Source organism: Pseudophryne corroboree, chromosome 3 (assembly GCF_028390025.1).
Source record: "Pseudophryne corroboree isolate aPseCor3 chromosome 3, aPseCor3.hap2, whole genome shotgun sequence".
NCBI lineage: Eukaryota > Metazoa > Chordata > Amphibia > Anura > Myobatrachidae > Pseudophryne > Pseudophryne corroboree.
In genome coordinates this window covers 116,492,139-116,510,021 of record NC_086446.1, presented here as the reverse complement: position 1 = coordinate 116,510,021, position 17,883 = coordinate 116,492,139, and the positions used below count along the sequence as shown (strand labels likewise).

General features: G+C 41.2%; 56 non-coding genes and 23 pseudogenes across 56 annotated transcripts; all 79 read left to right on the top strand.

The window, feature by feature from the left end:
• Positions 1-92: 92 nt before the first annotated feature.
• LOC134899688 (5S ribosomal RNA) lies at positions 93-211 on the top strand. Its single transcript, XR_010173332.1, has one exon. It is a non-coding gene; the product is annotated as a 5S ribosomal RNA (ribosomal RNA).
• A 107-nt stretch (positions 212-318) lies between these two features.
• On the top strand, positions 319-437 carry LOC135066311 (5S ribosomal RNA). The gene has a single exon (XR_010252562.1). It is a non-coding gene; the product is annotated as a 5S ribosomal RNA (ribosomal RNA).
• A 107-nt stretch (positions 438-544) lies between these two features.
• On the top strand, positions 545-663 carry LOC135064524 (5S ribosomal RNA). Its single transcript, XR_010250832.1, has one exon. It is a non-coding gene; the product is annotated as a 5S ribosomal RNA (ribosomal RNA).
• Positions 664-770: 107 nt separating this feature from the next.
• Positions 771-889, top strand: LOC135058901 (5S ribosomal RNA). The gene has a single exon (XR_010245324.1). It is a non-coding gene; the product is annotated as a 5S ribosomal RNA (ribosomal RNA).
• A 107-nt stretch (positions 890-996) lies between these two features.
• LOC134899677 (5S ribosomal RNA) lies at positions 997-1,115 on the top strand. Its single transcript, XR_010173326.1, has one exon. It is a non-coding gene; the product is annotated as a 5S ribosomal RNA (ribosomal RNA).
• Positions 1,116-1,222: 107 nt separating this feature from the next.
• LOC134899666 (5S ribosomal RNA) lies at positions 1,223-1,341 on the top strand. Its single transcript, XR_010173316.1, has one exon. It is a non-coding gene; the product is annotated as a 5S ribosomal RNA (ribosomal RNA).
• A 107-nt stretch (positions 1,342-1,448) lies between these two features.
• LOC135070456 (5S ribosomal RNA) lies at positions 1,449-1,567 on the top strand. Its single transcript, XR_010256622.1, has one exon. It is a non-coding gene; the product is annotated as a 5S ribosomal RNA (ribosomal RNA).
• Positions 1,568-1,674: 107 nt separating this feature from the next.
• Positions 1,675-1,793, top strand: LOC134889433 (5S ribosomal RNA; annotated as a pseudogene).
• Positions 1,794-1,899: 106 nt separating this feature from the next.
• On the top strand, positions 1,900-2,018 carry LOC134885531 (5S ribosomal RNA). Its single transcript, XR_010169644.1, has one exon. It is a non-coding gene; the product is annotated as a 5S ribosomal RNA (ribosomal RNA).
• Positions 2,019-2,125: 107 nt separating this feature from the next.
• LOC135060994 (5S ribosomal RNA) lies at positions 2,126-2,244 on the top strand. Its single transcript, XR_010247387.1, has one exon. It is a non-coding gene; the product is annotated as a 5S ribosomal RNA (ribosomal RNA).
• Positions 2,245-2,351: 107 nt separating this feature from the next.
• LOC134885266 (5S ribosomal RNA) lies at positions 2,352-2,470 on the top strand. The gene has a single exon (XR_010169383.1). It is a non-coding gene; the product is annotated as a 5S ribosomal RNA (ribosomal RNA).
• Positions 2,471-2,577: 107 nt separating this feature from the next.
• Positions 2,578-2,696, top strand: LOC135058794 (5S ribosomal RNA). Its single transcript, XR_010245218.1, has one exon. It is a non-coding gene; the product is annotated as a 5S ribosomal RNA (ribosomal RNA).
• Positions 2,697-2,803: 107 nt separating this feature from the next.
• On the top strand, positions 2,804-2,922 carry LOC135062949 (5S ribosomal RNA). Its single transcript, XR_010249290.1, has one exon. It is a non-coding gene; the product is annotated as a 5S ribosomal RNA (ribosomal RNA).
• A 107-nt stretch (positions 2,923-3,029) lies between these two features.
• LOC134899654 (5S ribosomal RNA) lies at positions 3,030-3,148 on the top strand. The gene has a single exon (XR_010173305.1). It is a non-coding gene; the product is annotated as a 5S ribosomal RNA (ribosomal RNA).
• A 107-nt stretch (positions 3,149-3,255) lies between these two features.
• Positions 3,256-3,374, top strand: LOC135059742 (5S ribosomal RNA). Its single transcript, XR_010246142.1, has one exon. It is a non-coding gene; the product is annotated as a 5S ribosomal RNA (ribosomal RNA).
• Positions 3,375-3,481: 107 nt separating this feature from the next.
• On the top strand, positions 3,482-3,600 carry LOC135063576 (5S ribosomal RNA). Its single transcript, XR_010249904.1, has one exon. It is a non-coding gene; the product is annotated as a 5S ribosomal RNA (ribosomal RNA).
• Positions 3,601-3,707: 107 nt separating this feature from the next.
• On the top strand, positions 3,708-3,826 carry LOC135060367 (5S ribosomal RNA). Its single transcript, XR_010246761.1, has one exon. It is a non-coding gene; the product is annotated as a 5S ribosomal RNA (ribosomal RNA).
• Positions 3,827-3,933: 107 nt separating this feature from the next.
• On the top strand, positions 3,934-4,052 carry LOC135062645 (5S ribosomal RNA). Its single transcript, XR_010248993.1, has one exon. It is a non-coding gene; the product is annotated as a 5S ribosomal RNA (ribosomal RNA).
• Positions 4,053-4,159: 107 nt separating this feature from the next.
• Positions 4,160-4,278, top strand: LOC135059257 (5S ribosomal RNA). The gene has a single exon (XR_010245668.1). It is a non-coding gene; the product is annotated as a 5S ribosomal RNA (ribosomal RNA).
• Positions 4,279-4,385: 107 nt separating this feature from the next.
• Positions 4,386-4,504, top strand: LOC134900525 (5S ribosomal RNA). Its single transcript, XR_010174033.1, has one exon. It is a non-coding gene; the product is annotated as a 5S ribosomal RNA (ribosomal RNA).
• Positions 4,505-4,611: 107 nt separating this feature from the next.
• On the top strand, positions 4,612-4,730 carry LOC134887680 (5S ribosomal RNA; annotated as a pseudogene).
• A 107-nt stretch (positions 4,731-4,837) lies between these two features.
• Positions 4,838-4,956, top strand: LOC134887639 (5S ribosomal RNA; annotated as a pseudogene).
• A 107-nt stretch (positions 4,957-5,063) lies between these two features.
• LOC134891913 (5S ribosomal RNA) lies at positions 5,064-5,183 on the top strand (annotated as a pseudogene).
• Positions 5,184-5,290: 107 nt separating this feature from the next.
• On the top strand, positions 5,291-5,409 carry LOC134893256 (5S ribosomal RNA; annotated as a pseudogene).
• A 107-nt stretch (positions 5,410-5,516) lies between these two features.
• LOC134899643 (5S ribosomal RNA) lies at positions 5,517-5,635 on the top strand. The gene has a single exon (XR_010173294.1). It is a non-coding gene; the product is annotated as a 5S ribosomal RNA (ribosomal RNA).
• A 107-nt stretch (positions 5,636-5,742) lies between these two features.
• Positions 5,743-5,861, top strand: LOC135064190 (5S ribosomal RNA). Its single transcript, XR_010250503.1, has one exon. It is a non-coding gene; the product is annotated as a 5S ribosomal RNA (ribosomal RNA).
• A 107-nt stretch (positions 5,862-5,968) lies between these two features.
• Positions 5,969-6,087, top strand: LOC135066310 (5S ribosomal RNA). The gene has a single exon (XR_010252561.1). It is a non-coding gene; the product is annotated as a 5S ribosomal RNA (ribosomal RNA).
• A 107-nt stretch (positions 6,088-6,194) lies between these two features.
• LOC135064523 (5S ribosomal RNA) lies at positions 6,195-6,313 on the top strand. The gene has a single exon (XR_010250831.1). It is a non-coding gene; the product is annotated as a 5S ribosomal RNA (ribosomal RNA).
• Positions 6,314-6,420: 107 nt separating this feature from the next.
• LOC134887679 (5S ribosomal RNA) lies at positions 6,421-6,539 on the top strand (annotated as a pseudogene).
• A 107-nt stretch (positions 6,540-6,646) lies between these two features.
• LOC135069137 (5S ribosomal RNA) lies at positions 6,647-6,765 on the top strand. The gene has a single exon (XR_010255326.1). It is a non-coding gene; the product is annotated as a 5S ribosomal RNA (ribosomal RNA).
• Positions 6,766-6,872: 107 nt separating this feature from the next.
• LOC134891216 (5S ribosomal RNA) lies at positions 6,873-6,992 on the top strand (annotated as a pseudogene).
• Positions 6,993-7,099: 107 nt separating this feature from the next.
• LOC134890988 (5S ribosomal RNA) lies at positions 7,100-7,218 on the top strand (annotated as a pseudogene).
• Positions 7,219-7,325: 107 nt separating this feature from the next.
• On the top strand, positions 7,326-7,444 carry LOC134901273 (5S ribosomal RNA). Its single transcript, XR_010174764.1, has one exon. It is a non-coding gene; the product is annotated as a 5S ribosomal RNA (ribosomal RNA).
• A 107-nt stretch (positions 7,445-7,551) lies between these two features.
• LOC135064189 (5S ribosomal RNA) lies at positions 7,552-7,670 on the top strand. Its single transcript, XR_010250502.1, has one exon. It is a non-coding gene; the product is annotated as a 5S ribosomal RNA (ribosomal RNA).
• A 107-nt stretch (positions 7,671-7,777) lies between these two features.
• On the top strand, positions 7,778-7,896 carry LOC135066309 (5S ribosomal RNA). The gene has a single exon (XR_010252560.1). It is a non-coding gene; the product is annotated as a 5S ribosomal RNA (ribosomal RNA).
• A 107-nt stretch (positions 7,897-8,003) lies between these two features.
• Positions 8,004-8,122, top strand: LOC135069950 (5S ribosomal RNA). The gene has a single exon (XR_010256127.1). It is a non-coding gene; the product is annotated as a 5S ribosomal RNA (ribosomal RNA).
• A 107-nt stretch (positions 8,123-8,229) lies between these two features.
• On the top strand, positions 8,230-8,348 carry LOC134894316 (5S ribosomal RNA; annotated as a pseudogene).
• A 107-nt stretch (positions 8,349-8,455) lies between these two features.
• On the top strand, positions 8,456-8,574 carry LOC134901272 (5S ribosomal RNA). Its single transcript, XR_010174763.1, has one exon. It is a non-coding gene; the product is annotated as a 5S ribosomal RNA (ribosomal RNA).
• A 107-nt stretch (positions 8,575-8,681) lies between these two features.
• On the top strand, positions 8,682-8,800 carry LOC134894897 (5S ribosomal RNA; annotated as a pseudogene).
• Positions 8,801-8,907: 107 nt separating this feature from the next.
• Positions 8,908-9,026, top strand: LOC135065380 (5S ribosomal RNA). The gene has a single exon (XR_010251662.1). It is a non-coding gene; the product is annotated as a 5S ribosomal RNA (ribosomal RNA).
• A 107-nt stretch (positions 9,027-9,133) lies between these two features.
• LOC134899631 (5S ribosomal RNA) lies at positions 9,134-9,252 on the top strand. The gene has a single exon (XR_010173283.1). It is a non-coding gene; the product is annotated as a 5S ribosomal RNA (ribosomal RNA).
• Positions 9,253-9,359: 107 nt separating this feature from the next.
• Positions 9,360-9,478, top strand: LOC134901271 (5S ribosomal RNA). Its single transcript, XR_010174762.1, has one exon. It is a non-coding gene; the product is annotated as a 5S ribosomal RNA (ribosomal RNA).
• Positions 9,479-9,585: 107 nt separating this feature from the next.
• Positions 9,586-9,704, top strand: LOC134885090 (5S ribosomal RNA). Its single transcript, XR_010169214.1, has one exon. It is a non-coding gene; the product is annotated as a 5S ribosomal RNA (ribosomal RNA).
• A 107-nt stretch (positions 9,705-9,811) lies between these two features.
• On the top strand, positions 9,812-9,930 carry LOC135068919 (5S ribosomal RNA). The gene has a single exon (XR_010255110.1). It is a non-coding gene; the product is annotated as a 5S ribosomal RNA (ribosomal RNA).
• A 107-nt stretch (positions 9,931-10,037) lies between these two features.
• Positions 10,038-10,156, top strand: LOC134888250 (5S ribosomal RNA; annotated as a pseudogene).
• A 107-nt stretch (positions 10,157-10,263) lies between these two features.
• On the top strand, positions 10,264-10,382 carry LOC134886604 (5S ribosomal RNA). The gene has a single exon (XR_010170685.1). It is a non-coding gene; the product is annotated as a 5S ribosomal RNA (ribosomal RNA).
• Positions 10,383-10,489: 107 nt separating this feature from the next.
• On the top strand, positions 10,490-10,608 carry LOC135065176 (5S ribosomal RNA). The gene has a single exon (XR_010251464.1). It is a non-coding gene; the product is annotated as a 5S ribosomal RNA (ribosomal RNA).
• A 107-nt stretch (positions 10,609-10,715) lies between these two features.
• Positions 10,716-10,835, top strand: LOC134888509 (5S ribosomal RNA; annotated as a pseudogene).
• A 107-nt stretch (positions 10,836-10,942) lies between these two features.
• On the top strand, positions 10,943-11,061 carry LOC134893261 (5S ribosomal RNA; annotated as a pseudogene).
• A 107-nt stretch (positions 11,062-11,168) lies between these two features.
• Positions 11,169-11,287, top strand: LOC134888447 (5S ribosomal RNA; annotated as a pseudogene).
• A 107-nt stretch (positions 11,288-11,394) lies between these two features.
• LOC134895020 (5S ribosomal RNA) lies at positions 11,395-11,513 on the top strand (annotated as a pseudogene).
• Positions 11,514-11,620: 107 nt separating this feature from the next.
• On the top strand, positions 11,621-11,739 carry LOC135064522 (5S ribosomal RNA). The gene has a single exon (XR_010250830.1). It is a non-coding gene; the product is annotated as a 5S ribosomal RNA (ribosomal RNA).
• A 107-nt stretch (positions 11,740-11,846) lies between these two features.
• On the top strand, positions 11,847-11,966 carry LOC134890589 (5S ribosomal RNA; annotated as a pseudogene).
• Positions 11,967-12,073: 107 nt separating this feature from the next.
• On the top strand, positions 12,074-12,192 carry LOC134888361 (5S ribosomal RNA; annotated as a pseudogene).
• Positions 12,193-12,299: 107 nt separating this feature from the next.
• On the top strand, positions 12,300-12,418 carry LOC134899619 (5S ribosomal RNA). Its single transcript, XR_010173272.1, has one exon. It is a non-coding gene; the product is annotated as a 5S ribosomal RNA (ribosomal RNA).
• A 107-nt stretch (positions 12,419-12,525) lies between these two features.
• LOC134901154 (5S ribosomal RNA) lies at positions 12,526-12,644 on the top strand. Its single transcript, XR_010174647.1, has one exon. It is a non-coding gene; the product is annotated as a 5S ribosomal RNA (ribosomal RNA).
• A 107-nt stretch (positions 12,645-12,751) lies between these two features.
• Positions 12,752-12,870, top strand: LOC134885089 (5S ribosomal RNA). The gene has a single exon (XR_010169213.1). It is a non-coding gene; the product is annotated as a 5S ribosomal RNA (ribosomal RNA).
• A 107-nt stretch (positions 12,871-12,977) lies between these two features.
• LOC135068918 (5S ribosomal RNA) lies at positions 12,978-13,096 on the top strand. The gene has a single exon (XR_010255109.1). It is a non-coding gene; the product is annotated as a 5S ribosomal RNA (ribosomal RNA).
• Positions 13,097-13,203: 107 nt separating this feature from the next.
• LOC134888249 (5S ribosomal RNA) lies at positions 13,204-13,322 on the top strand (annotated as a pseudogene).
• Positions 13,323-13,429: 107 nt separating this feature from the next.
• On the top strand, positions 13,430-13,549 carry LOC134890339 (5S ribosomal RNA; annotated as a pseudogene).
• A 107-nt stretch (positions 13,550-13,656) lies between these two features.
• LOC135069856 (5S ribosomal RNA) lies at positions 13,657-13,775 on the top strand. Its single transcript, XR_010256037.1, has one exon. It is a non-coding gene; the product is annotated as a 5S ribosomal RNA (ribosomal RNA).
• A 107-nt stretch (positions 13,776-13,882) lies between these two features.
• LOC134884787 (5S ribosomal RNA) lies at positions 13,883-14,001 on the top strand. The gene has a single exon (XR_010168922.1). It is a non-coding gene; the product is annotated as a 5S ribosomal RNA (ribosomal RNA).
• Positions 14,002-14,108: 107 nt separating this feature from the next.
• Positions 14,109-14,227, top strand: LOC135063739 (5S ribosomal RNA). Its single transcript, XR_010250062.1, has one exon. It is a non-coding gene; the product is annotated as a 5S ribosomal RNA (ribosomal RNA).
• A 107-nt stretch (positions 14,228-14,334) lies between these two features.
• On the top strand, positions 14,335-14,453 carry LOC135069979 (5S ribosomal RNA). Its single transcript, XR_010256156.1, has one exon. It is a non-coding gene; the product is annotated as a 5S ribosomal RNA (ribosomal RNA).
• Positions 14,454-14,560: 107 nt separating this feature from the next.
• On the top strand, positions 14,561-14,679 carry LOC135059505 (5S ribosomal RNA). The gene has a single exon (XR_010245909.1). It is a non-coding gene; the product is annotated as a 5S ribosomal RNA (ribosomal RNA).
• Positions 14,680-14,786: 107 nt separating this feature from the next.
• On the top strand, positions 14,787-14,905 carry LOC135069263 (5S ribosomal RNA). The gene has a single exon (XR_010255449.1). It is a non-coding gene; the product is annotated as a 5S ribosomal RNA (ribosomal RNA).
• A 107-nt stretch (positions 14,906-15,012) lies between these two features.
• Positions 15,013-15,131, top strand: LOC135064520 (5S ribosomal RNA). The gene has a single exon (XR_010250829.1). It is a non-coding gene; the product is annotated as a 5S ribosomal RNA (ribosomal RNA).
• A 107-nt stretch (positions 15,132-15,238) lies between these two features.
• LOC134887141 (5S ribosomal RNA) lies at positions 15,239-15,357 on the top strand (annotated as a pseudogene).
• A 107-nt stretch (positions 15,358-15,464) lies between these two features.
• On the top strand, positions 15,465-15,583 carry LOC135066592 (5S ribosomal RNA). The gene has a single exon (XR_010252835.1). It is a non-coding gene; the product is annotated as a 5S ribosomal RNA (ribosomal RNA).
• Positions 15,584-15,690: 107 nt separating this feature from the next.
• Positions 15,691-15,810, top strand: LOC134885065 (5S ribosomal RNA). The gene has a single exon (XR_010169190.1). It is a non-coding gene; the product is annotated as a 5S ribosomal RNA (ribosomal RNA).
• Positions 15,811-15,917: 107 nt separating this feature from the next.
• Positions 15,918-16,036, top strand: LOC134893986 (5S ribosomal RNA; annotated as a pseudogene).
• Positions 16,037-16,142: 106 nt separating this feature from the next.
• On the top strand, positions 16,143-16,261 carry LOC135070779 (5S ribosomal RNA). The gene has a single exon (XR_010256932.1). It is a non-coding gene; the product is annotated as a 5S ribosomal RNA (ribosomal RNA).
• A 107-nt stretch (positions 16,262-16,368) lies between these two features.
• LOC134893924 (5S ribosomal RNA) lies at positions 16,369-16,486 on the top strand (annotated as a pseudogene).
• Positions 16,487-16,593: 107 nt separating this feature from the next.
• Positions 16,594-16,712, top strand: LOC134894807 (5S ribosomal RNA; annotated as a pseudogene).
• Positions 16,713-16,819: 107 nt separating this feature from the next.
• LOC134885835 (5S ribosomal RNA) lies at positions 16,820-16,938 on the top strand. Its single transcript, XR_010169939.1, has one exon. It is a non-coding gene; the product is annotated as a 5S ribosomal RNA (ribosomal RNA).
• A 107-nt stretch (positions 16,939-17,045) lies between these two features.
• LOC134885063 (5S ribosomal RNA) lies at positions 17,046-17,165 on the top strand. The gene has a single exon (XR_010169189.1). It is a non-coding gene; the product is annotated as a 5S ribosomal RNA (ribosomal RNA).
• Positions 17,166-17,272: 107 nt separating this feature from the next.
• On the top strand, positions 17,273-17,391 carry LOC135059247 (5S ribosomal RNA). The gene has a single exon (XR_010245658.1). It is a non-coding gene; the product is annotated as a 5S ribosomal RNA (ribosomal RNA).
• A 107-nt stretch (positions 17,392-17,498) lies between these two features.
• On the top strand, positions 17,499-17,617 carry LOC135062826 (5S ribosomal RNA). Its single transcript, XR_010249168.1, has one exon. It is a non-coding gene; the product is annotated as a 5S ribosomal RNA (ribosomal RNA).
• A 107-nt stretch (positions 17,618-17,724) lies between these two features.
• LOC135066230 (5S ribosomal RNA) lies at positions 17,725-17,843 on the top strand. Its single transcript, XR_010252484.1, has one exon. It is a non-coding gene; the product is annotated as a 5S ribosomal RNA (ribosomal RNA).
• Positions 17,844-17,883: the final 40 nt, after the last annotated feature.

Sequence of the window (17,883 nt, the reverse complement as noted above, 5' to 3'; positions counted from 1 at the left end):
CACCATTCTGTTGATGCATTCCATTTTCAAACGTATTCATTTATGAACCAGTAGTTAGAAGTAGAAAAGTTCTAACAGAAACCATAAAGTTCATCTACAGCCACACCACACTGGATACGCCCAATCTCATCTGATCTTGGAAGCTAAGCAGTGTTGGGCCTGGTTAGTACTTGGATGGGAGACCACCTGGGAATACAAGGTGCTGTAGATATTTTTATACTGCCAACACCGTTCTGTTGATGCATTCCATTTTCAAACGTATTCATTTATGAACCAGTAGTTAGAAGTAGAAAAGTTCTAACAGAAACCATAAAGCTCATCTACAGCCACACCACACTGGATACGCCCAATCTCATCTGATCTTGGAAGCTTAGCAGTGTTGGGCCTGGTTAGTACTTGGATGGGAGACCACCTGGGAATACAAGGTGCTGTAGATATTTTTAAACTACCAACACCGTTCTGTTGATGCATTCCATTTTCAAACGTATTCATTTATGAGCCAGTAGTTAGAAGTAGAAAAGTACTAACAGAAACCATAAAGCTCTTCTACAGCCACACCACACTGGATATGCCCAATCTCATCTGATCTTGGAAGCTAAGCAGTGTTGGGCCTGGTTAGTACTTGGATGGGAGACCACCTGGGAATACAAGGTGCTGTAGATATTTTTATACTGCCAACACCGTTCTGTTGATGCATTCCATTTTCAAACGTATTCATTTATGAACCAGTAGTTAGAAGTAGAAAAGTTCTAACAGAAACCACAAAGCTCATCTACAGCCACACCACACTGGATACGCCCAATCTCATCTGATCTTGGAAGCGAAGCAGTGTTGGGCCTGGTTAGTACTTGGATGGGAGACCACCTGGGAATACAAGGTGCTGTAGATATTTTTATACTACCAACACCGTTCTGTTGATGCATTCCATTTTCAAAAGTATTCATTTATGAACCAGTAGTTAGAAGTAGAAAAGTTCTAACAGAAACCATAAAGCTCATCTACAGCCACACCACACTGGATACGCCCAATCTCATCTGATCTTGGAAGCTAAGCAGTGTTGGGCCTGGTTAGTACTTGGATGGGAGACCACCTGGGAATACAAGGTGCTGTAGATAATTTTATACTGCCAACACCGTTCTGTTGATGCATTCCATTTTAAAACGTATTCATTTATGAACCAGTAGTTAGAAGTAGAAAAGTTCTAACAGAAACTACAAAGTTCATCTACAGCCACACCACACTGGATACGCCCAATCTCATCTGATCTTGGAAGCTAAGCAGTGTTGGGCCTGGTTAGTACTTGGATGGGAGACCACCTGGGAATACAAGGTGCTGTAGATAATTTTATACTGCCAACACCGTTCTGTTGATGCATTCCATTTTAAAACGTATTCATTTATAAACCAGTAGTTAGAAGTAGAAAAGTACTAACAGAAACCAGAAAGTTCATCTACAGCAACACCACACTGGATACACCCAATCTCCTCTGATCTTGGAAGCTAAGCAGTGTTGGGCCTGGTTAGTACTTGGATGGGAGACCACCTGGGAATACAAGGTGCTGTATATATTTTTATACTGCCAACACCGTTCTGTTGATGCATTCCATTTTCAAACATATTAATTTATGAACCAGTAGTTAGAAGTAGAAAAGTTCTAACAGAAACCACAAAGCTCATCGACAGCCACACCACACTAGATACGCCCAATCTCATCTGATCTTGGAAGCTAAGCAGTGTTGGGCCTGGTTAGTACTTGGATGGGAGACCACCTGTGAATGCAAGGTGCTGTAGATATTTTTATACTGCCAACACCGTTCTGTTGATGTATTCAATTTTCAAATGTATTCATTTATGAACCAGTAGTTAGAAGTAGAAAGTTCAAACAGAAACCACAAAGCTCATCTACAGTCACACCACACTGGATATGCCCAATCTCATCTGATCTTGGAAGCTAAGCAGTGTTGGGCCTGGTTAGTACTTGTATGGGAGACCACCTGGGAATACAAGGTGCTGTAGACATTTTTATACTGCCAACACCGTTCTGTTGATGCATTCCATTTTCAAACGTATTCATTTATGAACCAGTAGTTAGAAGTAGAAAAGTTCTAACAGAAACCACAAAGCTCATCTACAGCCACTCCACACTGGATACGCCCAATCTCATCTGATCTTGGAAGCTAAGCAGTGTTGGGCCTAGTTAGTACTTGGATGGGAGACCACCTGGGAATACAAGGTGCTGTAGATATTTTTATACTACCAACACCGTTCTGTTGATGCATTCCATTTTCAAACGTATTCATTTATGAACCAGTAGTTAGAAGTAGAAAAGTTCTAACAGAAACCATAAAGCTCATCTACAGCCACACCACACTGGATACACCCAATCTCATCTGATCTTGGAAGCTAAGCAGTGTTGGGCCTGGTTAGTACTTGGATGGGAGACCACCTGGGAATACAAGGTGCTGTAGATATTTTTATACTGCCAACACCGTTCTGTTGATGCATTCCATTTTCAAACGTATTCATTTATGAACCAGTAGTTAGAAGTAGAAAAGTTCTAACAGAAACCATAAAGCTCATCTACAGCCACACCACACTGGATACGCCCAATCTCATCTGATCTTGGAAGCTAAGCAGTGTTGGGCCTGGTTAGTACTTGGATGGGAAACCACCTGGGAATACAAGGTGCTGTAGATATTTTTATACTACCAACACCGTTCTGTTGATGCATTCCATTTTCAAACGTATTCATTTATGAACCAGTAGTTAGAAGTAGAAAAGTTCTAACAGAAACCATAAAGCTCATCTACAGCCACACCACACTGGATACGCCCAATCTCATCTGATCTTGGAAGCTAAGCAATGTTGGGCCTGGTTAGTACTTGGATGGGAGACCACCTGGGAATACAAGGTGCTGTAGATATTTTTATACTACCAACACCGTTCTGTTGATGCATTCCATTTTCAAAAGTATTCATTTATGAACCAGTAGTTAGAAGTAGAAAAGTTCTAACAGAAACCATAAAGCTCATCTACAGCCACACCACACTGGATACGCCCAATCTCATCTGATCTTGGAAGCTAAGCAGTGTTGGGCCTGGTTAGTACTTGGATGGGAGACCACCTGGGAATACAAGGTGCTGTAGATATTTTTATACTGCCAACACCGTTCTGTTGATGCATTCCATTTTCAAACATATTCATTTATGAACCAGTAGTTAGAAGTAGAAAAGTTCTAACAGAAACCATAAAGCTCATCTACAGCCACACCACATTGGATACACCCAATCTCATCTGATCTTGGAAGCTAAGCAGTGTTGGGCCTGGTTAGTACTTGGATGGGAGACCACCTGGGAATACAAGGTGCTGTAGATATTTTTATACTGCCAACACCGTTCTGTTGATGCATTCCATTTTCAAACGTATTCATTTATGAACCAGTAGTTAGAAGTAGAAAAGTTCTAACAGAAACCATAAAGCTCATTTATAGCCATACCACACTGGATACGTCCAATCTCATCTGATCTTGGAAGCTAAGCAGTGTTGGGCCTGGTTAGTACTTGGATGGGAGACCACCTGGGAATACAAGGTGCTGTAGATATTTTTATACTACCAACACCGTTCTGTTGATGCATTCCATTTTCAAACGTATTCATTTATGAACCAGTAGTTAGAAGTAGAAAAGTTCTAACAGAAACCATAAAGCTCATCTACAGCCACACCACACTGGATACGCCCAATCTCATCTGATCTTGGAAGCAAAGCAGTGTTGGGCCTGGTTAGTACTTGGATGGGAGACCACCTGGGAATACAAGGTGCTGTAGATATTTTTATACTACCAACAGCGTTCTGTTGATGCATTCCATTTTCAAAAGTATTCATTTATGAACCAGTAGTTAGAAGTAGAAAAGTTCTAACAGAAACCATAAAGCTCATCTACAGCCACACCACACTGGATACGCCCAATCTCATCTGATCTTGGAAGCTAAGCAGTGTTGGGCCTGGTTAGTACTTGGATGGGAGACCACCTGGGAATACAAGGTGCTGTAAATAATTTTATACTGCCAACACCGTTCTGTTGATGCATTCCATTTTAAAACGTATTCATTTATGAACCAGTAGTTAGAAGTAGAAAAGTTCTAACAGAAACCACAAAGTTCATCTACAGCCACACCACACTGGATACGCCCAATCTCATCTGATCTTGGAAGCTAAGCAGTGTTGGGCCTGGTTAGTACTTGGATGGGATACCACCTGGGAATACAAGGTGCTGTAGATATTTTTATACTACCAACACCATTCTGTTGATGCATTCCATTTTCAAACGTATTCATTTATGAACCAGTAGTTAGAAGTAGAAAAGTTCTAACAGAAACCATAAAGTTCATCTACAGCCACACCACACTGGAAACGCCCAATCTCATCTGATCTTGGAAGCTAAGCAGTGTTGGGCCTGGTTAGTACTTGGATGGGAGACCACCTGGGAATACAAGGTGCTGTAGATATTTTTATACTGCCAACACCGTTCTGTTGATGCATTCCATTTTCAAACATATTAATTTATGAACCAGTAGTTAGAAGTAGAAAAGTTCTAACAGAAACCACAAAGCTCATCTACAGCCACACCACAATGGATACGCCCAATCTCATCTGATCTTGGAAGCTAAGCAGTGTTGGGCCTGATTAGTACTTGGATGGGAGACCACTTGGGAATACAAGATGCTGTAGATATTTTTATACTGCCAACACCGTTCTGTTGATGCATTCCATTTTCAAACGTATTCATTTATGAACCAGTAGTTAGAAGTAGAAAAGTTCTAACAGAAACCGTAAAACTCATCTACAGCCACACAACACTGGATACGCCCAATCTCATCTGATCTTGGAAGCTAAGCAGTGTTGGGCCTGGTTAGTACTTGGATGGAAGACCACCTGAGAATACAAGGTGCTGTAGATATTTTTATACTACCAACACCGTTCTGTTGATGCATTCCATTTTCAAACGTATTCATTTATGAACCAGTAGTTAGAAGTAGAAAAGTACTAACAGAAACCATAAAGCTCTTCTACAGCCACACCACACTGGATATGCCCAATCTCATCTGATCTAGGAAGCTAAGCAGTGTTGGGCTTGGTTAGTACTTGGATGGGAGACCACCTGGGAATACATAGGTGCTGTAGATATTTTTATACTGCCAACACCGTTCTGTTGATGCATTCCATTTTCAAACGTATTCATTTATGAACCAGTAGTTAGAAGTAGAAAAGTTCTAACAGAAACCACAAAGGTCATCTACAGCCACACCACACTGGATACGCCCAATCTCATCTGATCTAGGAAGCTAAGCAGTGTTGGGCCTGGTTAGTACTTGGATGGGACACCACCTGGTAATACAAGGTGTTGTAGATATTTTTATACTACCAACACCGTTCTGTTGATGCATTCCATTTTCAAACGTATTCATTTATGAACCAGTAGTTAGAAGTAGAAAAGTTCTAACAGAAACCAGAAAGTTCATCTACAGCCACACCACACTGGATACGCCCAATCTCATCTGATCTTGGAAGCTAAGCAGTGTTGGGCCTGGTTAGTACTTGGATGGGAGACCACCTGGGAATACAAGGTGCTGTAGATATTTTTATACTGCCAACACCGTTCTGTTGATGCATTCCATTTTCAAACGTATTCATTTATGAACCAGTAGTTAGAAGTAGAAAAGTTTTAACAGAAACCACAAAGCTCATCTACAGCCACACCACACTGAATACGCCCAATCTCCTCTGATCTTGGAAGCTAAGCAGTGTTGGGCCTGGTTAGTACTTTGATGGGAGACCACCTGGGAATACAAGGTGCTGTAGATATTTTTATACTGCCAACACCGTTCTGTTGATGCATTCCATTTTCAAACGTATTCATTTATGAACCAGTAGTTAGAAGTAGAAAAGTTCTAACAGAAACCATAAAGCTCATCTACAGCCACACCACACTGGATACGCCCAATCTCATCTGATCTTGGAAGCTTAGCAGTGTTGGGCCTGGTTAGTACTTGGATGGGAGACCACCTGGGAATACAAGGTGCTGTAGATATTTTTAAACTACCAACACCGTTCTGTTGATGCATTCCATTTTCAAACGTATTCATTTATGAACCAGTAGTTAGAAGTAGAAAAGTACTAACAGAAACCATAAAGCTCTTCTACAGCCACACCACACTGGATATGCCCAATCTCATCTGATCTTGGAAGCTAAGCAGTGTTGGGCCTGGTTAGTACTTGGATGGGAGACCACCTGGGAATACAAGGTGCTGTAGATATTTTTATACTGCCAACACCGTTCTGTTGATGCATTCCATTTTCAAACGTATTCATTTATGAACCAGTAGTTAGAAGTAGAAAAGTTCTAACAGAAACCACAAAGCTCATCTACAGCCACACCACAATGGATACGCCCAATCTCATCTGATCTTGGAAGCTAAGCAGTGTTGGGCCTGATTAGTACTTGGATGGGAGACCACTTGGGAATACAAGATGCTGTAGATATTTTTATACTGCCAACACCGTTCTGTTGATGCATTCCATTTTCAAACGTATTCATTTATGAACCAGTAGTTAGAAGTAGAAAAGTTCTAACAGAAACCGTAAAACTCATCTACAGCCACACTACACTGGATACGCCCAATCTCATCTGATCTTGGAAGCTAAGCAGTGTTGGGCCTGGTTAGTACTTGGATGGAAGACCACCTGAGAATACAAGGTGCTGTAGATATTTTTATACTACCAACACCGTTCTGTTGATGCATTCCATTTTCAAACGTATTCATTTATGAACCAGTAGTTAGAAGTAGAAAAGTACTAACAGAAACCATAAAGCTCTTCTACAGCCACACCACACTGGATATGCCCAATCTCATCTGATCTAGGAAGCTAAGCAGTGTTGGGCCTGGTTAGTACTTGGATGGGAGACCACCTGGGAATACATAGGTGCTGTAGATATTTTTATACTGCCAACACCGTTCTGTTGATGCATTCCATTTTCAAACGTATTCATTTATGAACCAGTAGTTAGAAGTAGAAAAGTTCTAACAGAAACCAGAAAGGTCATCTACAGCCACACCACACTGGATACGCCCAATCTCATCTGATCTAGGAAGCTAAGCAGTGTTGGGCCTGGTTAGTACTTGGATGGGAGACCACCTGGTAATACAAGGTGTTGTAGATATTTTTATACTACCAACACCGTTCTGTTGATGCATTCCATTTTCAAACGTATTCATTTATGAACCAGTAGTTAGAAGTAGAAAAGTTCTAACAGAAACCAGAAAGTTCATCTACAGCCACACCACACTGGATACGCCCAATCTCATCTGATCTTGGAAGCTAAGCAGTGTTGGGCCTGGTTAGTACTTTGATGGGAGACCACCTGGGAATACAAGGTGCTGTAGATATTTTTATACTGCCAACACCGTTCTGTTGATGCATTCCATTTTCAAACGTATTCATTTATGAACCAGTAGTTAGAAGTAGAAAAGTTTTAACAGAAACCACAAAGCTCATCTACAGCCACACCACACTGAATACGCCCAATCTCCTCTGATCTTGGAAGCTAAGCAGTGTTGGGCCTGGTTAGTACTTTGATGGGAGACCACCTGGGAATACAAGGTGCTGTAGATATTTTTATACTGCCAACACCGTTCTGTTGATGCATTCCATTTTCAAACGTATTCATTTATGAACCAGTAGTTAGAAGTAGAAAAGTTCTAACAGAAACCATAAAGCTCATCTACAGCCACACCACACTGGATACGCCCAATCTCATCTGATCTTGGAAGCTTAGCAGTGTTGGGCCTGGTTAGTACTTGGATGGGAGACCACCTGGGAATACAAGGTGCTGTAGATATTTTTAAACTACCAACACCGTTCTGTTGATGCATTCCATTTTCAAACGTATTCATTTATGAACCAGTAGTTAGAAGTAGAAAAGTACTAACAGAAACCATAAAGCTCTTCTACAGCCACACCACACTGGATATGCCCAATCTCATCTGATCTTGGAAGCAAAGCAGTGTTGGGCCTGGTTAGTACTTGGATGGGAGACCACCTGGGAATACAAGGTGCTGTAGATATTTTTATACTGCCAACACCGTTCTGTTGATGCATTCCATTTTCAAACGTATTCATTTATGAACCAGTAGTTAGAAGTAGAAAAGTTCTAACAGAAACCACAAAGCTCATCTACAGCCACACCACACTGGATATGCCCTATCTCATCTGATCTTGGTAGCTAAGCAGTGTTGGGGCTGGTTAGTACTTGGATGGGAGACCACCGGGGAATACAAGGTGCTGTAGATATTTTTATACTGCCAACACCGTTCTGTTGATGTATTCCATTTTCAAATGTATTCATTTATGAACCAGTAGTTAGAAGTAGAAAAGTTCTAACAGAAACCAGAAAGTTCATCTACAGCCACACCACACTGGATACGCCCAATCTCATCTGATCTTGGAAGCTAAGCAGTGTTGGGCCTGGTTAGTACTTTGATGGGAGACCACCTGGGAATACAAGGTGCTGTAGATATTTTTATACTGCCAACACCGTTCTGTTGATGCATTCCATTTTCAAACGTATTCATTTATGAACCAGTAGTTAGAAGTAGAAAAGTTCTAACAGAAACCACAAAGCTCATCTACAGCCACACCACACTGGATACGTCCAATCTCCTCTGATCTTGGAAGCTAAGCAGTGTTGGGCCTGGTTAGTACTTGGATTTGAGATCACCTGGGAATACAAGGTGCTGTAGATATTTTTATACTGCCAACACCGTTCTGTTGATGCATTCCATTTTCAAACGTATTCATTTATGAACCAGTAGTTAGAAGTTGAAAAGTTCTAACAGAAACCACAGAGCTCATCTACAGCCACACCACACTGGATACGCCCAATCTCATCTGATCTTGGAAGCTAAGCAGTGTTGGGCCTGGTTATTACTTGGATGGGAGACCACCTGGGAATACAAGGTGCTGTAGATATTTTTATACTACCAACACCGTTCTGTTGATGCATTCCATTTTCAAACGTATTCATTTATGAACCAGTAGTTAGAAGTAGAAAAGTTCTAACAGAAACCACAAAGATCATCTACAGCCACACCACACTGGATACGCCCAATCTCATCTGATCTTGGAAGCTAAGCAGTGTTGGGCCTGGTTAGTACTTGGATGGGAGACCACCTGGGAATACAAGGTGCTGTAGATATTTTTATACTGCCAACACCGTTCTGTTGATGCATTCCATTTTCAAACGTGTTCATTTATGAACCAGTAGTTAGAAGTAGAAAAGTTCTAACAGAAACCACAAAGCTCATCTACAGCCACACCACACTGGATACGCCCAATCTCATCTGATCTTGGAAGCTAAGCAGTGTTGGGCCTGGTTAGTACTTTGATGGGAGACCACCTGGGAATACAAGGTGCTGTAGATATTTTTATACTGCCAACACCGTTCTGTTGATGCATTCCATTTTCAAACGTATTCATTTATGAACCAGTAGTTAGAAGTAGAAAAGTTCTAACAGAAACCATAAAGCTCATCTACAGCCACATCACACTGGATACGCCCAATCTCATCTGATCTTGGAAGCTTAGCAGTGTTGGGCCTGGTTAGTACTTGGATGGGAGACCACCTGGGAATACAAGGTGCTGTAGATATTTTTATACTGCCAACACCGTTCTGTTGATGCATTCCATTTTCAAATGTATTCATTTATGAACCAGTAGTTAGAAGTAGAAAAGTACTAACAGAAATCATAAAGCTCTTCTACAGCCACACCACACTGGATATGCCCAATCTCATCTGATCTTGGAAGCTAAGCAGTGTTGGGCCTGGTTAGTACTTGGATGGGAAACCACCTGGGAATACAAGGTGCTGTAGATAATTTTATACTGCCAACACCGTTCTGTTGATGCATTCCATTTTAAAACGTATTCATTTATGAACCAGTAGTTAGAAGTAGAAAAGTTCTAACAGAAACCAGAAAGTTCATCTACAGCAACACCACACTGGATACGCCCAATCTCATCTGATCTTGGAAGCTAAGCAGTGTTGGGCCTGGTTAGTACTTGGATGGGAGATCACCTGAGAATACAAGGTGCTATAGATATTTTTATACTACCAACACCGTTCTGTTGATGCATTCCATTTTCAAACGTATTCATTTATGAACCAGTAGTTAGAAGTAGAAAAGTTCTAACAGAAACCATAAAGCTCATCTACAGCCACACCACACTGGATACGCCCAATCTCATCTGATCTTGGAAGCTTAGCAGTGTTGGGCCTGGTTAGTACTTGGATGGGAGACCACCTGGGAATACAAGGTGCTATAGATATTTTTATACTGCCAACACCGTTCTGTTGATGCATTCCATTTTCAAACGTATTCATTTATGAACCAGTAGTTAGAAGTAGAAAAGTTCTAACAGAAACCACAAAGCTCATCTACAGCCACACCACACTGGATACGCCCAATCTCATCTGATCTTGGAAGCTAAGCAGTGTTGGGCCTTGTTAGTACTTGGATGGGAGATCACCTGAGAATACAAGGTGCTATAGATATTTTTATACTACCATCACCGTTCTGTTGATGCATTCCATTTTCAAACGTATTCATTTATGAACCAGTAGTTAGAAGTAGAAAAGTACTAACAGAAACCATAAAGCTCTTCTACAGCCACACCACACTGGATATGCCCAATCTCATCTGATCTTGGAAGCTAAGCAGTGTTGGGCCTGGTTTGTACTTGGATGGGAGACCACCTGGGAATACATAGGTGCTGTAGATATTTTTATACTGCCAACACCGTTCTGTTGATGCATTCCATTTTCAAACGTATTCATTTATGAACCAGTAGTTAGAAGTAGAAAAGTTCTAACAGAAACCACAAAGCTCATCTACAGCCACACCTCACTGGATACGCCCAATCTCATCTGATCTAGGAAGCTAAGCAGTGTTGGGCATAGTTTGTACTTGGATGGGAGACCACCTGGGAATACAAGGTGTTGTAGATATTTTTATACTACCAACACCGTTCTGTTGATGCATTCCATTTTCAAACGTATTCATTTATGAACCAGTAGTTAGAAGTAGAAAAGTTCTAACAGAAACCAGAAAGTTCATCTACAGCCACACCACACTGGATACGCCCATTCTCATCTGATCTTGGAAGCTAAGCAGTGTTGGGCCTGGTTAGTGCTTTGATGGGAGACCACCTGGGAATACAAGGTGCTGTAGATATTTTTATACTGCCAACACCGTTCTGTTGATGCATTCCATTTTCAAACGTATTCATTTATGAACCAGTAGTTAGAAGTAGAAAAGTTCTAACAGAAACCACAAAGCTCATCTACAGCCACACCACACTGGATACGCCCAATCTCATCTGATCTTGGAAGCTTAGCAGTGTTGGGCATGGTTATTACTTGGATGGGAGACCACCTGGAAATACAAAGTGCTGTAGATATTTTTATACTACCAACACCGTTCTGTTGATGCATTCCATTTTCAAACGTATTCATTTATGAACCAGTAGTTAGAAGTAGAAAAGTACTAACAGAAACCATAAAGCTCTTCTACAGCCACACCACACTGGATATGCCCAATCTCATCTGATCTTGGAAGCTAAGCAGTGTTGGGCCTGGTTAGTACTTGGATGGGAGACCACCTGGGAATACAAGGTGCTGTAGATATTTTTATACTGCCAACACCGTTCTGTTGATGCATTCCATTTTCAAACGTATTCATTTATGAACCAGTAGTTAGAAGTAGACAAGTTCTAACAGAAACCATAAAGCCCTTCTACAGCCACACCACACTGGATATGCCCAATCTCATCTGATCTTGGAAGCTAAGCAGTGTTGGGCCTGGTTAATACTTGGATGGGAGACCACCTGGGAATACATAGGTGCTGTAGATATTTTTATACTGCCAACACCGTTCTGTTGATGCATTCCATTTTTAAACGTATTCATTTATGAACCAGTAGTTAGAAGTAGAAAAGTTCTAACAGAAACCACAAAGGTCATCTACAGCCACACCACACTGGATACGCCCAATCTCATCTGATCTAGGAAGCTAACCAGTGTTGGGCCTGGTTAGTACTTGGATGGGAGACCACCTGGGAATACAAGGTGTTGTAGATATTTTTATACTACCAACACCGTTCTGTTGATGCATTCCATTTTCAAACGTATTCATTTATGAACCAGTAGTTAGAAGTAGAAAAGATCTAACAGAAACCATAAAGCTCATCTACAGCCACACCACACTGGATACGCCCAATCTCATCTGATCTTGGAAGCTAAGCAGTGTTGGGCCTGGTTAGTACTTGGATGGGAGACCACCTGGGAATACAAGGTGCTGTAGATATTTTTATACTACCAACACCGTTCTGTTGATGCATTCCATTTTCAAACGTATTCATTTATGAACCAGTAGTTAGAAGTAGAAAAGTTCTAACAGAAACCACAAAGATTATCTACAGCCACACCACACTGGATACGCCCAATCTCATCTGATCTTGGAAGCTAAGCAGTGTTGGGCCTGGTTAGTACTTGGATGGGAGACCACGTGGGAATACAAGGTGCTGTAGATATTTTTATACTGCCAACACCGTTCTGTTGATGCATTCCATTTTCAAACGTATTCATTTATGAACCAGTAGTTAGAAGTAGAAAAGTTCTAACAGAAACCATAAAGCTCATCTACAGCCACATCACACTGGATACGCCCAATCTCATCTGATCTTGGAAGCTTAGCAGTGTTGGGCCTGGTTAGTACTTGGATGGGAGACCACCTGGGAATACAAGGTGCTGTAGATATTTTTATACTGCCAACACCGTTCTGTTGATGCATTCCATTTTCAAATGTATTCATTTATGAACCAGTAGTTAGAAGTAGAAAAGTACTAACAGAAATCATAAAGCTCTTCTACAGCCACACCACACTGGATATGCCCAATCTCATCTGATCTTGGAAGCTAAGCAGTGTTGGGCCTGGTTAGTACTTGGATGGGAAACCACCTGGGAATACAAGGTGCTGTAGATAATTTTATACTGCCAACACCGTTCTGTTGATGCATTCCATTTTAAAACGTATTCATTTATGAACCAGTAGTTAGAAGTAGAAAAGTTCTAACAGAAACCAGAAAGTTCATCTACAGCAACACCACACTGGATACGCCCAATCTCATCTGATCTTGGAAGCTAAGCAGTGTTGGGCCTGGTTAGTACTTGGATGGGAGATCACCTGAGAATACAAGGTGCTATAGATATTTTTATACTACCAACACCGTTCTGTTGATGCATTCCATTTTCAAACGTATTCATTTATGAACCAGTAGTTAGAAGTAGAAAAGTACTAACAGAAACCATAAAGCTCTTCTACAGCCACACCACACTGGATATGCCCAATCTCATCTGATCTTGGAAGCTAAGCAGTGTTGGGCCAGGTTACTACTTGGATGGGAGACCACCTGGGAATACATAGGTGCTGTAGATATTTTTATACTGCCAACACCGTTCTGTTGATGCATTCCATTTTCAAACGTATTCATTTATGAACCAGTAGTTAGAAGTAGAAAAGTTCTAACAGAAACCACAAAGGTCATCTACAGCCACACCACACTGGATACGCCCAATCTCATCTGATCTAGGAAGCTAAGCAGTGTTGGGCCTGGTTAGTACTTGGATGGGAGACCACCTGGGAATACAAGGTGTTGTAGATATTTTTATACTACCAACACCGTTCTGTTGATGCATTCCATTTTCAAACGTATTCATTTATGAACCAGTAGTTAGAAGTAGAAAAGTTCTAACAGAAACCACAAAGCTCATCTACAGCTACTCCACACTGGATACGCCCAATCTCATCTGATCTTGGAAGCTAAGCAGTGTTGGGCCTGGTTAGTACTTGGATGGGAGACCACCTGGGAATACAAGGTGCTGTAAATATTTTTATACTGCCAACACCGTTCTGTTGATGCATTCCATTTTCAAATGTATTCATTTATGAACCAGTAGTTAGAAGTAGAAAAGTTCTAACAGAAACCACAAAGCTCATCTACAGCCACACCACACTGGATACGCCCAATCTTATCTGATCTTGGAAGCTAAGCAGTGTTGGGCCTGGTTAGTACTTGGATGGGAGACCACCTGGGAATACAAGGTGCTGTAGATATTTTTATACTGCCAACACCGTTCTGTTGATGCATTCAATTTTCAAATGTGTTCATTTATGAACCAGTAGTTAGAAGTAGAAAAGTTCAAACAGAAACCACAAAGCTCATCTACAGCCACACCACCCTGGATACGCCCAATCTCATCTGATCTTGGAAGCTAAGCAGTGTTGGGCCTGGTTAGTACTTGGATGGGAGACCACCTGGGAATACAAGGTGCCGTAGATATTTTTATACTGCCAACACCGTTCTGTTGATGCATTCCATTTTCAAACGTATTCATTTATAAACCAGTAGTTAGAAGTAGAAAAGTTCTAACAGAAACCACAAAGCTCATCTACAGCCACACCACACTGGGTACGCCCAATCTCATCTGATCTTGGAAGCTAAGCAGTGTTGGGCCTGGTTAGTACTTGGATGGGAGACCACCTGGGAATACAAGGTGCTGTAGATATTTTTATACTGCCAACACCGTTCTGTTGATGCATTCCATTTTCAAACGTATTCATTTATGAACCAGTAGTTAGAAGTAGAAAAGTTCTAACAGAAACCACAAAGCTCATCTACAGCCACACCACACTGGATACGCCCAATCTCATCTGATCTTGGAAGCTAAGCAGTGTTGGGCCTTGTTAGTACTTGGATGGGAGACCACCTGGGAATACAAGGTGCTGTAGATATTTTTATACTGCCAACAACGTTCTGTTGATGCATTCCATTTTCAAATGTATTCATTTATGAACCAGTAGTTAGAAGTAGAAAAGTACTAACAGAAATCATAAAGCTCTTCTACAGCCACACCACACTGGATATGCCCAATCTCATCTGATCTTGGAAGCTAAGCAGTGTTGGGCCTGGTTAGTACTTGGATGGGAGACCACCTGGGAATACAAGGTGCTGTAGATAATTTTATACTGCCAACACCGTTCTGTTGATGCATTCCATTTTAAAACGTATTCATTTATGAACCAGTAGTTAGAAGAAGAAAAGTTCTAACAGAAACCAGAAAGTTCATCTACAGCAACATCACACTGGATACGCCCAATCTCATCTGATCTTGGAAGCTAAGCAGTGTTGGGCCTGGTTAGTACTTGGATGGGAGACCACCTCAGAATACAAGGTGCTGTAGATATTTTTATACTACCATCACCGTTCTGTTGATGCATTCCATTTTCAAACGTATTCATTTATGAACCAGTAGTTAGAAGTAGAAAAGTACTAACAGAAACCATAAAGCTCTTCTACAGCCACACCACACTGGATATGCCCAATCTCATCTGATCTTGGAAGCTAAGCAGTGTTGGGCCTGGTTAGTACTTGGATGGGAGACCACCTGAGAATACAAGGTGCTGTAGATATTTTTATACTACCATCACCGTTCTGTTGATGCATTCCATTTTCAAACGTATTCATTTATGAACCAGTAGTTAGAAGTAGAAAAGTACTAACAGAAACCATAAAGCTCTTCTACAGCCACACCACACTGGATATGCCCAATCTCATCTGATCTTGGAAGCTAAGCAGTGTTGGGCCTGGTTAGTACTTGGATGGGAGACCACCTGGGAATACATAGGTGCTGTAGATATTTTTATACTGCCAACACCGTTCTGTTGATGCATTCCATTTTCAAACGTATTCATTTATGAACCAGTAGTTAGAAGTAGAAAAGTTCTAACAGAAACCACAAAGGTCATATACAGCCACACCACACTGGATACGCCCAATCTCATCTGATCTAGGAAGCTAAGCAGTGTTGGGCCTGGTTAGTACTTGGATGTGAGACCACCTGGGAATACAAGGTGTTGTAGATATTTTTATACTACAACACCGTTCTGTTGATGCATTCCATTTTCAAACGTATTCATTTATGAACCAGTAGTTAGAAGTAGAAAAGTTCTAACAGAAACCAGAAAGTTCATCTACAGCCACACCACACTGGATACGCCCAATCTCATCTGATCTAGGAAGCTAAGCAGTGTTGGGCCTGGTTAGTACTTTGATGGGAAACCACCTGGGAATACAAGGTGCTGTAGATATTTTTATACTGCCAACACCGTTCTGTTGATGCATTCCATTTTCAAACGTATTCATTTATGAACCAGTAGTTAGAAGTAGTAAAGTTCTAACAGAAACCACAAAGCTCATCTACAGCCACACTAACTGGATACGCCCAATCTCCTCTGATCTTGGAAGCTAAGCAGTGTTGGGCCTGGTTAGTACTTGGATGGGAGACCACCTGGGAATACAAGGTGCTGTAGATATTTTTATACTGCCAACACCGTTCTGTTGATGCATTCCATTTTCAAACGTATTCATTTATGAACCAGTAGTTAGAAGTAGAAAAGTTCTAACAGAAACCACAAAGCTCATCTACAGCCACACCACTCTGGATACGCCCAATCTCATCTGATCTTGGAAGCTAAGCAGTGTTGGGCCTGGTTATTACTTGGATGGGAGACCACCTGGAAATAAAAAGTGCTGTAGATATTTTTATACTACCATCACCGTTCTGTTGATGCATTCCATTTTCAAACGTATTCATTTATGAACCAGTAGTTAGAAGTAGAAAAGTACTAACAGAAACCATAAAGCTCTTCTACAGCCACACCACACTGGATATGCCCAATCTCATCTGATCTTGGAAGCTAAGCAGTGTTGGGTCTGGTTAGTACTTGGATGGGAGACCACCTGAGAATACAAGGTGCTGTAGATATTTTTATACTACCATCACCGTTCTGTTGATGCATTCCATTTTCAAACGTATTCATTTATGAACTAGTAGTTAGAAGTAGAAAAGTACTAACAGAAACCATAAAGCTCTTCTACAGCCACACCACACTGGATATGCCCAATCTCATCTGATCTTGGAAGCTAAGCAGTGTTGGGCCTGGTTAGTACTTGGATGGGAGACCACCTGGGAATACATAGGTGCTGTAGATATTTTTATACTGCCAACACCGTTCTGTTGATGCATTCCATTTTCAAACGTATTCATTTATGAACCAGTAGTTAGAAGTAGAAAAGTTCTAACAGAAACCACAAAGGTCATCTACAGCCACACCACACTGGATACGCCCAATCTCATCTGATCTTGGAAGCTAAGCAGTGTTGGGCCTGGTTAGTACTTGGATGGGAGACCACCTGGGAATACAAGGTGTTGTAGATATTTTTATACTACCAACACCGTTCTGTTGATGCATTCCATTTTCAAACGTATTCATTTATGAACCAGTAGTTAGAAGTAGAAAAGTTCTAACAGAAACCATAAAGCTCATCTACAGCCACACCACACTGGATACGCCCAATCTCATCTGATTTTGGAAGCTAAGCAGTGTTGGGCCTGGTTAGTACTTGGATGGGAGACCACCTGGGAATACAAGGTGCTGTAGATATTTTTATACTGCCAACACCGTTCTGTTGATGCATTCCATTTTCAAACGTATTCATTTATGAACCAGTAGTTAGAAGAAGAAAAGTTCTAACTGAAACCACAAAGCTCATGTACAGCCATACCACACTGGATACGCCCAATCTCCTCTGATCTTGGAAGCTAAGCAGTGTTGGGCCTGGTTAGTACTTGGATGGGAGACCACCTGGGAATACAAGGTGCTGTAGATAATTTTATACTGCCAACACCGTTCTGTTGATGCATTCCATT